Source organism: Ranitomeya imitator, chromosome 2 (genome assembly GCF_032444005.1).
Source record: "Ranitomeya imitator isolate aRanImi1 chromosome 2, aRanImi1.pri, whole genome shotgun sequence".
NCBI classification, from domain to species: domain Eukaryota; kingdom Metazoa; phylum Chordata; class Amphibia; order Anura; family Dendrobatidae; genus Ranitomeya; species Ranitomeya imitator.
Window position 1 is genome coordinate 811,511,610 of NC_091283.1, and position 14,743 is coordinate 811,526,352.

Sequence of the window (14,743 nt, forward strand, 5' to 3'; positions counted from 1 at the left end):
TGCAGCCTTGCGGTTCTCTTCCTGTGTGAACAGGTCCCAACTTGTTCCTTCATACTCTTTTCCTTCTGGCTTGTTTCCGTACCTGCATCTCCTGTGCGAACAGGTCCCAACCTGTTCCTTCATGCTTCATTCCTTCCTGCTTGTTTCCTTACCGTCACCTCCTGTGTGAACAGGTCCCTACCTGTTCCTTCATACACCACTCCAACATGCCCTGTGTCTCTGCCGTACCTGCCAGCCCTGTGTCTCTGCCATACCTGCCAGCCCTGTGTCTCTGCCGTACCTGCCAGCCCTGTGTCTCTGTCGTACCTGCCAGCTCTGTGTCTCTGCCGTGCCTCCCAGCCCTGTGTCTCTGCCGTGCCTGCCAGCCCTGTGTCTCTGCCGTGCCTGCCAGCCCCGTGTCTCTGCTGTACCTGCGAGCCCTGTGTCTCTGCCATGCCTGCCAGCCCTGTGTCTCTGCCATTCCTGCCAGTCCTGTGTCTCTGCCAGCTCTGTGTCTCAGCCGTGCCAGGCTACTCGTCTGAGTTTCATCTGTGCTCATCTGCTAGTCCTGCCTGATGCCCGCACCAATCCTGGTGTTCCTGTTTCCCAAGTGGGATCAGCAGCCACAGCCAGACACCACTCTGGAGTAGCACCTGGCAGCTGCCTGCCGGACAAGCCTGACCTCACCATCAGAGGCTCCAGTGAAGACCAAGGCAGCTGTCATAGTCACGCCCCTTCTAGGGTAGTCTGGTTCGTGGCACAGTGGGGCCCAAACCCCCCAAGCTCATGCCCACCAGTCAGGGCATGAGCATGACACCAAGACTGAGATACTGCTCCATCACACCCTGGCACTTTACAGGAAAATCGTGTCCCAGTGTGCTGTCAGGTGTGGGATGCATCACACTGACTTATAGGTCGCAGGTCTTCAGGCCTCCATCTTCTAGAGCCGCCACACACAACTCAGGGAACACCAAGTTCATTTAAAGAAACAATAGTTTATTGGACAGCTCAAGTTACAAGGTCTGGATACACATGATGAGAGCATTATATTGCCTCTGTACAAATCCCTAGTTAGACCGCACATGGAGTACTGTGTCCAGTTTTGGGCACCGGTGCTCAGGAAGGATATAATGGAACTAGAGAGAGTACAAAGGAGGGCAACAAAATTAATAAAGGGGATGGGAGAACTACAATACCCAGATAGATTAGCGAAATTAGGATTATTTAGTCTAGAAAAAAGACGACTGAGGGGCGATCTAATAACCATGTATAAGTATATAAGGGGACAATACAAATATCTCGCTGAAGATCTGTTTATACCAAGGAAGGTGACGGGCACAAGGGGGCATTCTTTGCGTCTGGAGGAGAGAAGGTTTTTCCACCAACATAGAAGAGGATTCTTTACTGTTAGGGCAGTGAGAATCTGGAATTGCTTGCCTGAGGAGGTGGTGATGGCGAACTCAGTCGAGGGGTTCAAGAGAGGCCTGGATGTCTTCCTGGAGAAGAACAATATTGTATCATACAATTATTAGGTTCTGTAGAAGGACGTAGATCGGGGGATTTATTATGATGGAATATAGGCTGAACTGGATGGACAAATGTCTTTTTTCGGCTTTACTATGTTACTATGTAAGTTCATCAGATTGCGACATATACAGTTGTGTTCAAAAGTTTACATACCCTGGCAGAATTTTTGCTTTCTTGGCCTTTTTTCAGAGAATATGAATGATAACACCAAAACTTTTTCTCCACTCATGGTAAGTGGTTGGGTGAAGCCATTTATTGTCAAACTACTGTGTTTTCTCTTTTTAAATCATAATTACAACCCAAAACATCCAAGCGACCCTGATCAAAAGTTCACATACCCCATCTCTTAATACCATGTATTGCCCCCGCTAATATCAATGACAGCTTGAAGTCTTTTGTGGTAGTTGTGGATGAGGTTCTTTATTTTCTCAGACGGTAAAGCTGCTCACTCTTCTTGGCAAAAAGCCTCCAGTTCCTGTAAATTTCTAGGCTGTCTAGCATGAACTGCGCGCTTGAGATCTCCCCAGAGTGGCTCAATGATATTGAGGTCAGGAGACTGAGATGGCCACTCCAGGACATTCACTTTGTTCTGCCATAGCCAATGACAGGTCAAGTTGGCCTTGTGTTTTGGATCGTTGCCATGTTGGAACGTCCAAGTACATCCCATGTGCGGCTTCCAGGCTGATGATTGCAAATTTACCACCAGTACTTGCTGATAATCTGCTGCATTCATCTTTCCATCAACATTGACCAAGTTTCCTGTGCCTTTGTAGCTCATACATCCCCAAAACATCAGTGATCCACCTCCGTGCTTTATAGTAGGAATGATGTTCCTTTCATCATAGGACTTGTTGACCTCTCTCCAAATGTAACACTTATGGTTTTTGCCAAAAAGTTCAATTTTGGTCTTATCACTCCAAATTACTTTGTTCCAGAAGTTTTGAGGCTTGTCTCTGTGCTGTTTTGCATACTGTAGGTGAGATACTTTGTAGCATTTGAGTAGTAATGGCTTTCATCTGGCGACACGACCATGCGGCCCATTTTTCTTCAAGTGCCTCCTTATTGTGCATCTTGAAACAGCCACACCGCTAGTTTTCAGAGAGTCTAGTATTTCAGTTCATGTTATTTTTGTTTTTTTCTTTGCATCCCGAACAATTTTTACTGGCAGTTGTGGACTACATTTTTGTTGGTCTACCTAATTGTGGCTTCATTTTTACAGAGCCCCTGATTTTTCATTTGTTAATCACAGTTTGAATGCTGCTGACTGACATTATCAATTCCTTGGATATTTGTTGTATCCATTTCCTGTTTTATACAGTTCAACTACCTTTTCCGTAGATCCGTTGGCAATTCTTTTGCCTTCCCTGTCTCACAATCCAGAAATGTCAATAGCTGGGCGAAATATGCAAGAGTCTGTCTGGATCCCAGAAACTCACTCAGCTTTTATGCACACACACTAATTACAAGCAAACAGGTCACAGGTGAGGATGTTACCTTTAGTAGCCATTCAAACCCATTTGTGTCAACTTCTGTGCATGTTATCAGGCCAAAATCACTAGGTTATGTAAACTTTGATCAGGGTCATTTGGGTGTTTTGGGTTGTCATTATGATTTAAAAATAGAAAACACAGTAGATTGACAATAAATGGTTTCACCAAACCACTAACCATGAGTGGAGATAAAGTTTTGGTGATATTATTCATATTCTCTGAAAAAGGCCAAGAAAGCAACACCGGGGAATGTAAACTTTTGAGCACAACTGTAGAATAGGGTACAACACTTTTTATTACTTACTTCCTTAGCACAACACACCATCACACCATCAGCCCTACCATCAGTTCCTCCTGCACTCTCCCTATGTCCAATGGCTCCGTTAGCCTCAGAGTATTTTGCTGCCCAGTTCCGCAGTGCACCCAGGATTCGTTACCTTCCCTTCACACGGTTCTGCATCCATATACCCCTTGTGCCGGAGTAAGCCATGCGCCTTTTAGCCCCTGTGTCATGCCTTGAGCTGCTGACTTTGCCGGAATGTCCACGTGGTATTCTAGTATGGCCTCCTACTGCCTTGAATGATAGGTACATGCTGGCCTTAGCAGCCTACTGAACTTGAACTTTACTTAGTTACTGTACTTCCCTATCTGCCTGTACTTCCCTATCTGCTCATCTATCAGGAAGTCCCTTTTCTAACCTTGCTAACCTCCTCCCACTGTGGGCTAGTCCCAAACATTAAATGTATCTTATACTCTACCTTCAGCTAACTACAGTTACTATCCTATAACAGTATGTACTAAGGCTATTGTCCTTATCTTAATTCTTAGATCCTACTCTATATCTTACCCTATGCTGTTCACTGCAATATCACAGGCTATTCACAATATACACTAAAACCACAGTACATAGTTCATATTTCACATGACACTATATATATATATATATATATATATATATATATATATATAGGATGAAAAAAGGAACAGCATCAAAATACTGCCTTGAAATAACGTGCAAAGCTCTCCAAACCACTATTGCAGGTGGTTCAAATATAAAAAGAAAAAAGGAAAACAGCACTACAAAAATGAAAAAAAGTGGACTTTAATGCCTGAACGGCGTGGCAACGTTTCGGATATACTATCCTTTCTCAAGTTCAGGCATTAAAGTCCACTTTTTTTATTTTTGTTGTGCTGTTTTCCTTTTTTCTTTATATATATATATATATATATATATATATACATATATATATATATATATATATATGTATATATATATATATTTAAAACACATGAAATTATCTACATGACAGGATTGGTGTCTTCAGGGGTAGGAACATAGTAGTACAGTCCACCAGTCTTACAGATTAACCCCATGTCTACAAGGTAATAGCATTGTTTTACCTGACAGGTTCCCTTTAAATTGGGAGGCCCAATGCTTTAATGGATATGGCTGAGAATTATTCGCCATTTCCCATTACAAAAATAAATGAAAAAATATATTTAGTATCATCCTGTCCATAAAGTCCGCTCTATCAATCTATAAAATTATCTAACCTATACGCTAAATTATATAAAGCAAAAAAAATTTGAAAAGCCAGAAATTATATTTTTGGGGGTTTGACATGATAATGCAATAAAAATCTATCAAAACATAATATGTACTCCAAATTATACCAATTATATTAATAAAAATGTCAATCGGCCATGTAAAATATCAGCCCTAAGTCACAGAAAATGGCTACACAAACCAATTTTGTTTACAAAATTCTATTTGTTTTTTCACCATCATGTTTGAAGCTTTGTGAAATGTAAACCATCCCTCGACCAAAACTGTGCCGCTAATTATAGACCTGTCTCTAATCTTCCCTTCATCTCTAAACTCCTCGAACGCCTGGTCCACTCCCGTCTTACCCGCTATCTCTCAGATAACTCTCTTCTCGACCCTCTTCAATCTGGCTTCCGCTCTTTACACTCTACTGAAACTGCCCTCATTAAAGTCTCTAATGACCTACTAACAGCTAAATCTAATGGTCACTACTCCATGCTAATTCTCTTGGATCTCTCTGCAGCATTCGACACTGTGGATCATCAGCTCCTCCTCACTATGCTCCGCTCCATCGGCCTCAAGGACACCGTTCTCTCCTGGTTCTCCTCCTATCTCTCTGACCGATCCTTCATTGTATGTTTTGCTGGTTCCTCCTCCTCTCACCTTCCCCTTACTGTTGGGGTTCCTCAAGGATCAGTCCTAGGCCCCCTACTCTTCTCGTTGTATACTGCCCCTATTGGACAAACAATCAGTAGATTTGGTTTCCAGTACCATCTCTATGCTGACGACACCCAATTATACACTTCTTCTCCTGATATCACACCGACCTTTTTAGAAAACACCAGTGATTGTCTTACCGCTGTCTCTAACATCATGTCCTCCCTCTATCTGAAACTAAACCTGTCAAAAACTGAACTCCTCGTGTTCTCTCCCTCTACTAACCTACCTTTGCCTGACATTGCCATCTCCGTGTGCGGTTCCACCATTACTCCAAAGCAACATGCCCGCTGCCTTGGGGTCATCCTTGATTCTGACCTTTCATTCACCCCCTACATCCGATCACTGGCTCGCTCTTCTTACCTGCATCTCAAAAACATTTCTAGAATTCGCCCTTTTCTTACTTTCGACTCTGCAAAAACTCTTACTGTTTCACTTATTCATTCTCGTCTGGACTATTGTAACTCTCTACTAATCGGTCTCCCTCTTGCAAAACTCTCCCCGCTCCAATCTGTCCTGAATGCTGCAGCCAGGATCATATTCCTCACCAACCGTTACACCGATGCCTCTACCCTGTGCCAGTCATTACACTGGCTACCCATCCACTCCAGAATCCAGTACAAAACTACTACCCTCATCCACAAAGCACTCCATGGCTCAGCACCACCCTACATCTCCTCCCTGGTATCAGTCTACCACCCTACCCGTGCCCTCCGCTCCGCTAATGACCTCAGGTTAGCATCCTCAATAATCAGAACCTCCCACTCCCGTCTCCAAGACTTTACACGTGCTGCGCCGATTCTTTGGAATGCACTACCTAGGTTAATACGATTAATCCCCAATCCCCACAGTTTTAAGCGTGCCCTAAAAACTCATTTGTTCAGACTGGCCTACCGCCTCAATGCATTAACCTAAATATCCCTGTGTGGCCTATTTATAATAAAAAAAAAAAAAAAGGTTCCTCGCATCATGTTCTCATACACTTTATGCAGTATTAGCCCTCTGTGTCTGTACTGCTACATACTTAGGCAGTTAACTGGTTCATGCAGCTTTACATGAACACCTGAGCCTTACACTATAGCTGGTCCGAATAACTAAAGCAATTGTTACCATCCACCTCTCGTGTCTCCCCTTTTCCCCATAGTTTGTAAGCTTGCGAGCAGGGCCCTCACTCCTCCTGGTATCTGTTTTGAACTGTATTTCTGTTATGCTGTAATGTCTATTGTCTGTACAAGTCCCCTCTATAATTTGTAAAGCGCTGCGGAATATGTTGGCGCTATATAAATAAAAATTATTATTATTATTATTATTATTATCTCTCATGTGTGTCTTATTTGCCTTTTTATATGTGTTTTTTTTTTACTATGCCTATTGGTAAAGATGGACAACTATATTGGCAACCAAAACCCCAACCGGTGTCTAATGAGCCTTTCTGGCAACGGGCTTCATCTACGGAGGTGGAACTGACGTCTTACGTGCTACTGGCTCTGCTCTCGGCTACTACAAAAGACATGTTCCATGCGGCACAGATTGTGAGCTGGTTGAGCAAGCAGCAAAATGCCTTTGGAGGCTTTTCTTCTACTCAGGTAAAGTTTTTTATAGTCTTCCAAAACTATTTATAAATTATTTATAGCTCAATGACAATCTTTGAGGTCCTAAAAATCTGTGCTGTCAGGTCAAATGCCTGATCACCATCTCTTTCATTCTATGTGGGGCTGCTGGTCAAAAATAAGAGTAATGAAAAAGGCTGGCAAACGGTTTTGAAAGATAATTCACCGTGTCAGAGTGAAAGTTGTTATTAACCCAATCATCTAACTCAGAAATGGTGATCTCATGAGAAAACTGCTCCCCAAGATGTCCCAATGAATACATAGTTCAAGGTGGTCTAAGGAAACAAAGGGGTCATGGGCACTCACGGCTCATAATTGTGGGGCAAATGTCTAATTTCACAACAGATCTACTGTAGCACAAATCGCTTTCAAAGGTTTGGACACTTTTGACATGAAACATTGATATTGACATATGTTTGTGGTTTTCTGTAGGTACTAAAATGGCATTGAGGTGAAGTCTTTAATTTTTATTCATTCATTTTCATACCCCCTAAAGAGCTATTTGCAGTCCGATCATTTTTCAAATTCAGCATGTAATACAGGGAAGGAAAATCCCACAAAAATGTCAGTGTTTTCTCTTGTAGGAATATCCTTCCCTGTAAAGCATGCTGAATTTGAGCTCTGTGTATATCCAAGGTTCTGTTGACCTCATTTACTTTCCTGCATCAGAACAAGTCCAACATTCCACTTATTTCCTCTTTCCTCCTTGTCTAAAGTCTGTTTTCTCTGCTCTCCATAAATCTTTAGATACTTTCCCCTCTCTCCGCTACAGATCTGTGCACAACCCCCCCCCCCCACCTCGTGCTATCTCTATCAGTAAGAGACCGTTTACCTTTAAGAATTGGATGTAGATTGAAGTTCATTCTTAAAATAATTTTGCATTTTCCAACTTGCAAAGGACACTATTGTGGCTCTTCAGGCCTTGGCTTTATATGCAGAAGCCACGTTCAATGACAAGGGAGATTCTACTGTGACGTTGACTTCAACCAAGGGGTTTCAGGAACGGTTTCGAGTGAAAAATGACAACCGACTTCTGCTTCAGAGATCATCACTCCCAGACATCCCGGGAGAGTACACAGTAACATCGAGCGGGAATAGTTGTGTCTATGTGCAGGTGAGCGAAATGTCAATTATCTGTTAAATACATTATTTGTACACTTCATTTTGCACTTTATATATTGAACTTTTTTTTAAACTTATGTGGCCATAAATGTAGAGCCTGATGTAATTTTATGTATATTAATAAACCATTTATATTTTGGTATAATTTTCTGATTTTCTTTTACTCTAATCTACTTACACTACTGATACTAATCGTCATATAGTAAAGCTTGAGCCATCTTGCATTACGTTTTATTTACCAAGTTTCAGTATGTAATGAAATCCAGAGCTGCATTTCTTATTCTATAGTCTTTAAGGCTAAATTTGCATTGTGTTTACAAGCTCAATAGAAAAGAGCCTGTAAGCACTGCACATGGTCTGCGGTCTGCCTGGGGAGGTCGGTCTCAAAGGCAACAAGCTGTAAACAAAAGAAAAATGTTACTATCTCATAAACAAGTAGTAAATTGCAAAATTGCTTGTATTTATAAGCCCTATCCAACAGCACCGATTTATGAATATGGGAAAAACCCTTTGACGTATACAAGTTTGGTTCTTTTTCTGCTTCTATTTCTTTTTTTGTAATTTCTAATAAAGCTCATTATTCTGCAGGCCCTCCTGAAATATAACGTCCCTCCCGAGAGAAATGATGCTTCTTTTATGATCCGTCTGGATGTAAGACCAATTCAGTGCACCAGAGGCCTCCCCGCGAAGCTTCAAATCACCATTTTTGTAGCGTGAGTTTAAGTAGATTGAATGGTAGAGATGAGAAAATTTGCTCAAAGCGAACTTAATTCCCTCTGAATTTTAGAAAATCTCTGAATTTCCTGAACCTGAATTTTTTTGCAATTCTCTTCATGCGAATTCAACAATATGTCAGCCACCATTTTATTGAATTGTAGAAGTCTGGGGAAGGGACTAAAAATAAAATATGATACATATCTCACTGTTCACCTATCTTGTTTTCGCCACAGCCAAGCTCCGTTCTTTCCTCATGCATGCGATGTCCTCTTCACTTTGTGCAGTAGTTTCTTGCGCTGCATAGGCCCCTGACATAATGACACATGTGTGCCACCCATGGCATTGGCTAGGCCCATGCAATGCATATTGTGACTTTACAACATTCATCATGATGTCAGAGGCCTATACAGTGCAGAAAGCCCAGTAGAGTGTGAACATGCCCAAAGACGCTGTCACACGCCGGAGAAAAGAAGAAGAAGCAGGACGGAACACATAACCATATGGTGGAAAGTCACTGGTGAGGTGAACATTTTTTCTTCACAAGCTGCATTTATTATGCGCTGGGGTCTATCAGATAATATTTTGGAACATTCGATTAGATGCAAATTTAATTTCCTTACCAAATTAAAGCAGACTGCCCAATTGGAATTTAAGCAGATTTGCTCACACTATTAAATGTATAACTGCAATAATCTAAACTTCTGGGGTATGGTTGCTCATCATGGAGATCCAGCTACAGTATGAACAGATGTATTTCTTTTAGAGCAGAACTCATTTATATTTTTGTGTACAGTGCCTTGCGAAAGTATTCGGCCCCCTGGAACTTTTCAACCTTTTCCCACATATCATGCTTCAAACATAAAGATACCAAATGTAAATTTTTGGCGAAGAATCAACAACAAGTAGAACACAATTGTGAAGTTGAACAAAATTTATTGGTTATTTTAAATTTTGGTGGAAATTCAAAAACTGAAAAGTGTTGTGTGCAATATTATTCATCCCCTTTACTTTCAGTGCAGCAAACTCACTCCAGAAGTTCATTGTGGATCTCTGAATGATCCAATGTTGTCCTAAATGCCTAATGATGATAAATATAATCCACCTCTGTGTAATCAAGTCTCTGTATAAATGCACTTGCTCTGTGATAGTCTTAGGGTTCTGTTTGAAGCACAGAGAGCATCATGAAGACCAAGGAACACAACAGGCAGGTCCGTGATACTGTTGTGGAGAAGGTTAAAGCCGGATTTGGATACAAAATGATTTCCAAAACTTTAAACATTCCAAGGAGCACTGTGCAAGCGATCATATTGAAATGGAAGGAGTATCACACCAATGCCAAGACCTGGCCGTCCCTCTAAACTTTCATCTCAAACAAGGAGAAGATTGATCAGAGATGCAGCCAAGAAGAACCTGATCACTCTGAATGAACTGCAGAGATCTACAGCTGAGGTGGGACAGTCTGTCCATAGGACAACAATCAGTTGTACACTGCACAAATCTGGTCTTTATGGAAGAGTGGCAAGAAGAAAGCCATTTCTAAAAGATATCCATAAAAAGTGATGTTTAAAGTTTGCAACAAGCCACCTGGGAGACACACCAAACATGTGAAAGAAGGTGGTCAGATGAAACCAAAATCAAACTTTTTGGCAACAATACCAAGAGATATGTTTGGCGTAAAGGCAACACAGCTCATCACCCTGAACACATCATCCCCACTGTCAAACATGGTGGTGGCAGCATCATGGTTTGGGCGTGCTTCTCTTGAACAGGGACAGGGAAGATGGTTAAAATTGATGGGAAGATGGATGGAGCCAAATACAGGACCATTCTTGAAGAAAACCTGTTGGAGTCTGCAAAAGACCTGAGACTGAGACGGAGATTTGTCTTCCAACAAGACAATGATCTCAAACAAAACCAAGATATACAATGGAATGGTCCACAAATAAAGGTATCCAGGTGTTAGAATGGCCAAGTCAAAGTCCAGACCTCAATCCAATCGAGAATCTGTGGAAAGAGCTGAAAACTGCTGTTCACAAACAATCTCCATCAAACCTCAATGAGCTCGAGCTGTTTGCCAAGGAAAAATGGGCAAAAATTTCAGTCTCTCCATGTACAAAACTGATAGAGACATACCACAAGCGACTTGCAGCTGTAATCACAGCAAAAGGAGGTGCAACAAAGTATTAAGTTAAAGGGGCCAAATAATATTGCACGCCCCACTATTCAGTTTTTTGAATTTCCACAAAAATTTAAAATAACCAATAAATTTCGTTCAACTTCACAATTGTGTTCCACTTGTTGTTGATTCTTCACCAAAAATTTACATTTGGTATCTTTATGTTTGATGCATGATATGTGAGAAAAGGTTGAAAAGTTCCAGGGGGCAACGCACTGTAAAATCTCCCAAATTATGCCATATAAGCAATATCCAGTGATGGATCTTTCCTCTCTCAGAGGTGGCTTATTTTACAGATGTTCAACAACTTGTTGATCAGTTAAGGTCAAATTTAGGAATCAATATATAGCAAAAACTCAGCACTCAACTTACCGTAAGACAGGTGATTTAATGGTGTCCAAAAAATAACAGAAACATTTCGGTCCTACATCCGGACCTTCATCAGTAACTACCGGGTCAAAAAATAAAATAATAAATAATATAACAAATAAACAAAGTGCATATGTGCATGAAATAACAAAAGTATATACAATGGAAAACAATGGTCAAATGAAATAACCTAAAGCATAAAAGAAAATAGCTGACTATGACAAGAATTCTAGGCCACAGCATAAGTAAGGAAAGTATGGAGCCTAGGAAAGTGGCAATGGACGTACCAGTTGATAAATGTGAGGGAGCGAGTGGACCCACAGAATTGCTGATTGTGGAATTAAATCTGTTGGTAAAAATAGAGAAATGGAGCAATAGTGGCAGTGGAGGTTGTGAAAAAAAATTCAAATTTAGGAATCAAGACTGATCATTAAATAATGTGTCTGGGGTTCATTGGGATTTTTTTTTGCACAAGACCTCAAATGTCAAGGCAATGTACCGAACTACAACCTGAAGTTTAGTTGCATAGTGTGTATATGATCAGAGAAGACTTCATAAGGTGCAGTTATAGTCCCCAAAAATGGGAGTGCCTTCTATCTAGCAAGTCGATAAGGTTTTAGCTGTCAGACCTCCACAATCATAGAAATCTGCCATCATTTACTCAATATTGTGCCTTTCTCCCACAACTCATTCATTATAAGATTTTGAGGTGGATTTGATAACGCAACTCTAAATCTTCAGTCATTGAGGATTCTGACAAGATATAGTCACGAATAATGCACTTGTCAACTTTTCAGCAATGCATGGGAGGCCTCGGAAATATAGGGATGTCTCCAAATTTCATGTGCAAATCTTCTGGGCCCCACCAAACTTACCAAAAATCGTAAATAAAAATGTCTAGGATATTTCATCATTGAGTGAAGTGGGAAATTGGTCATTATGAGAAGGGGCACAAGTATGGATAGGTGGGGAATGGGGTTGGAAGTTCCATTTCTAAAGTCCACATTGAATTATTCTGTATGTCAATTCACAACCCAAAATCAATTTACAGCTACAAAGTATCCTCCAAATTTACGGTGAGTTGCCATAATTAGGTTATGTGCACACGTTGCGGATTAGGCTTAGGAATTTCTGGTGCGGATTCTGCCTTTCCTGGCAGAAAACGCACCTGCGGTTTTTGCTGCGGTTTTCTTGCGGATTTGCTGCGGTTTTTACCCCTGCGGTTTTCTATAATGGAATGGGTACAAAATCGCTGCAGATTCACAAAAAAGAAGTGACATGCTACTTCTTTTAAACCGCAGCGTTTCCGCAGCGGATTTTCCGCAAAGTGTGCACAACATTTTTTTTTTCTCATTGATTTACATTGTACTGTAAATCAATTGCGGATCTGCAGCGTTTCTGCACTGCAAAAAACGCTGCGGATTTGCAGAGAATCCGCAACGTGTGCACATACCCTAAAAGTTCTAAAGTTCTAAAAATACACAAATAGTTTAAGGCCATAACATTACTAGGACGTTATACTAGAGTCTAAAAACAAAATCACTGGCAACTAGAACAATGTATGCATTGATCTGACCTAAAGGAACCTGGCAAAGTAGGTTTCACAATGAAGTGATCCATTGTGTTCAATATTTGCTTTTTCTAGATACACCGGATCACGTCAGAAATCGAACATGGTTCTAATTGAAGTGAAGATGTTGTCAGGCTTTTCTCCAGTAAAAAGCTCAATAGAACTGGTGAGCACCTTATAGCTTTCATCTAAATTCACTGCATCTTGAAAAAATGCTAAATAAACTTTTGGATTGCATCACTAGAAATGCTTTGTCTGGATTAAAAGTGTTAATTTTTTTAGTTATATCCTTAAAACCTTAGATGATTTTACAATATAAAAAATAAAAGTACCTTCATTCAGTTTTGCTCTGGGATATATGAGTCCATAGAAGGATACTGGTGCAAAAAAAATTCTACTGAAGCCTTATTGGCAGTATAAGTCATGGGTACTGCCTTGAAAAATGGCACTTAAGTGTTGAAAAGATACCCATCTTTGGAGAAATCATATTGGAGGTGTTTCATAGGGAAGATATGAGAAACCCTGAAATGCCCTCTTTAGGGTGGTATTCCTGACTTTGGGTCACAAGTAGGATCCAGGTTACAGAAGGACAAAGCCCACAATGGGCATAAAGTATATCTAAAGACCAACCTCTGCTCAACTATGAGCTTAAAGGACCATTTATTTCTTCAGGAGCGCACAGCTCCCCATCCTCCCAAATTCTATTTGTTAGGGGCAGTACATTCTTGAAGTTTGAAGGTTTGGATCAGCGGTATAGTTTCCCATACTCTCTATCTAGAAGAGTCAGATTTGCCACTGTGGCATTAGAGGAGTGCTGAAGCTTTAGAGCAAAGCTTACAGGCTCTTAAGTATACCTCTCTAATAGCAGTAGCATGACTTTTTTCTAGAAAAATCTGCTCTGATTACACATGATGGAATCTAATCTTGTTTTTGTAACTCCTGCGCAAAGCCATTTTATGGCAGCGTTAATATACAGTAGTAGTTTTGGGTCGAAAAGAATAATCTAATTTAATACATTCAAGATATCTAGACTCAGCTACTCTAAGTGTTTGCTTTTTCAGAATTTCCTAATTTTTCATACTTGTGAATACTAAATCAGTGTTTTTATCTTTTTTTGTGCATACTTAGTTAAAAACATTTAAGATAATTCAGCGGGCAGAAGAAGAGGAGGACATGTTGACTCTCTACCTGGATGAGGTCTGATCTACTTCTAATCTTATATTCAATTAAGGAATAATACATACTTATCATAGTATTAAACGTGATGTCCACTACTAGGACAACCTCTTCTTCATTTAAATATTTGGCCCCGATAAAATAAAAAAAGCTTATACTCACCTCCTGTACCAGCGTTGTTCCAGCAGTGACGGCACTCGCAGTCGCGGGGATCTCATGCAGTTGTATGACATGTGATGCCCGGGGCCCAATCAGCGCTAACATCACTGGCCCCACCTTCTGTCGAATTGAACATGAAGAGAAAGCCTGGGCTGCAGCAGCTCTGACTTCCTCTTCATGCTCAATTCGACAGAAGGCCAGGGCATTGACGCCAGCGCTGATTGGGTGTCAGGCACCACGTGTCATGCACGAGAGCCCCAGGACCACAAGTGCCGACATTGCTGGAACAGCACTAGCACCGGAGGAGATTATAAGCTTTTTTATTCTACTCAAGAACATTTTTTATTAACACATCCAACTTATTTTTATTCCAAAATCGATTAATTGAAATGTACTTTGTTAGTGGGAAAATCCTTTTCAGTAAAACATTATAGATACAGATTTCTAACCTATTCTGTGGTCTTCTTCAGTGATGTTATTCAGTTATCTGGGAGAATCTTCATTCTGAGGCCACGTTCATACATTGAGTATTTGGTGAGTGTTTTATATCAGTATTTGTAAGCCAAAAACCAGGAGTCAGTGAAA

General features: G+C 40.8%; 1 pseudogene; it reads left to right on the top strand.

Moving 5' to 3' along the window:
• Window positions 1-14,743, top strand: part of LOC138667807 (alpha-2-macroglobulin-like protein 1) — a 70,667-nt pseudogene that overhangs the window by 54,319 nt on the left and 1,605 nt on the right.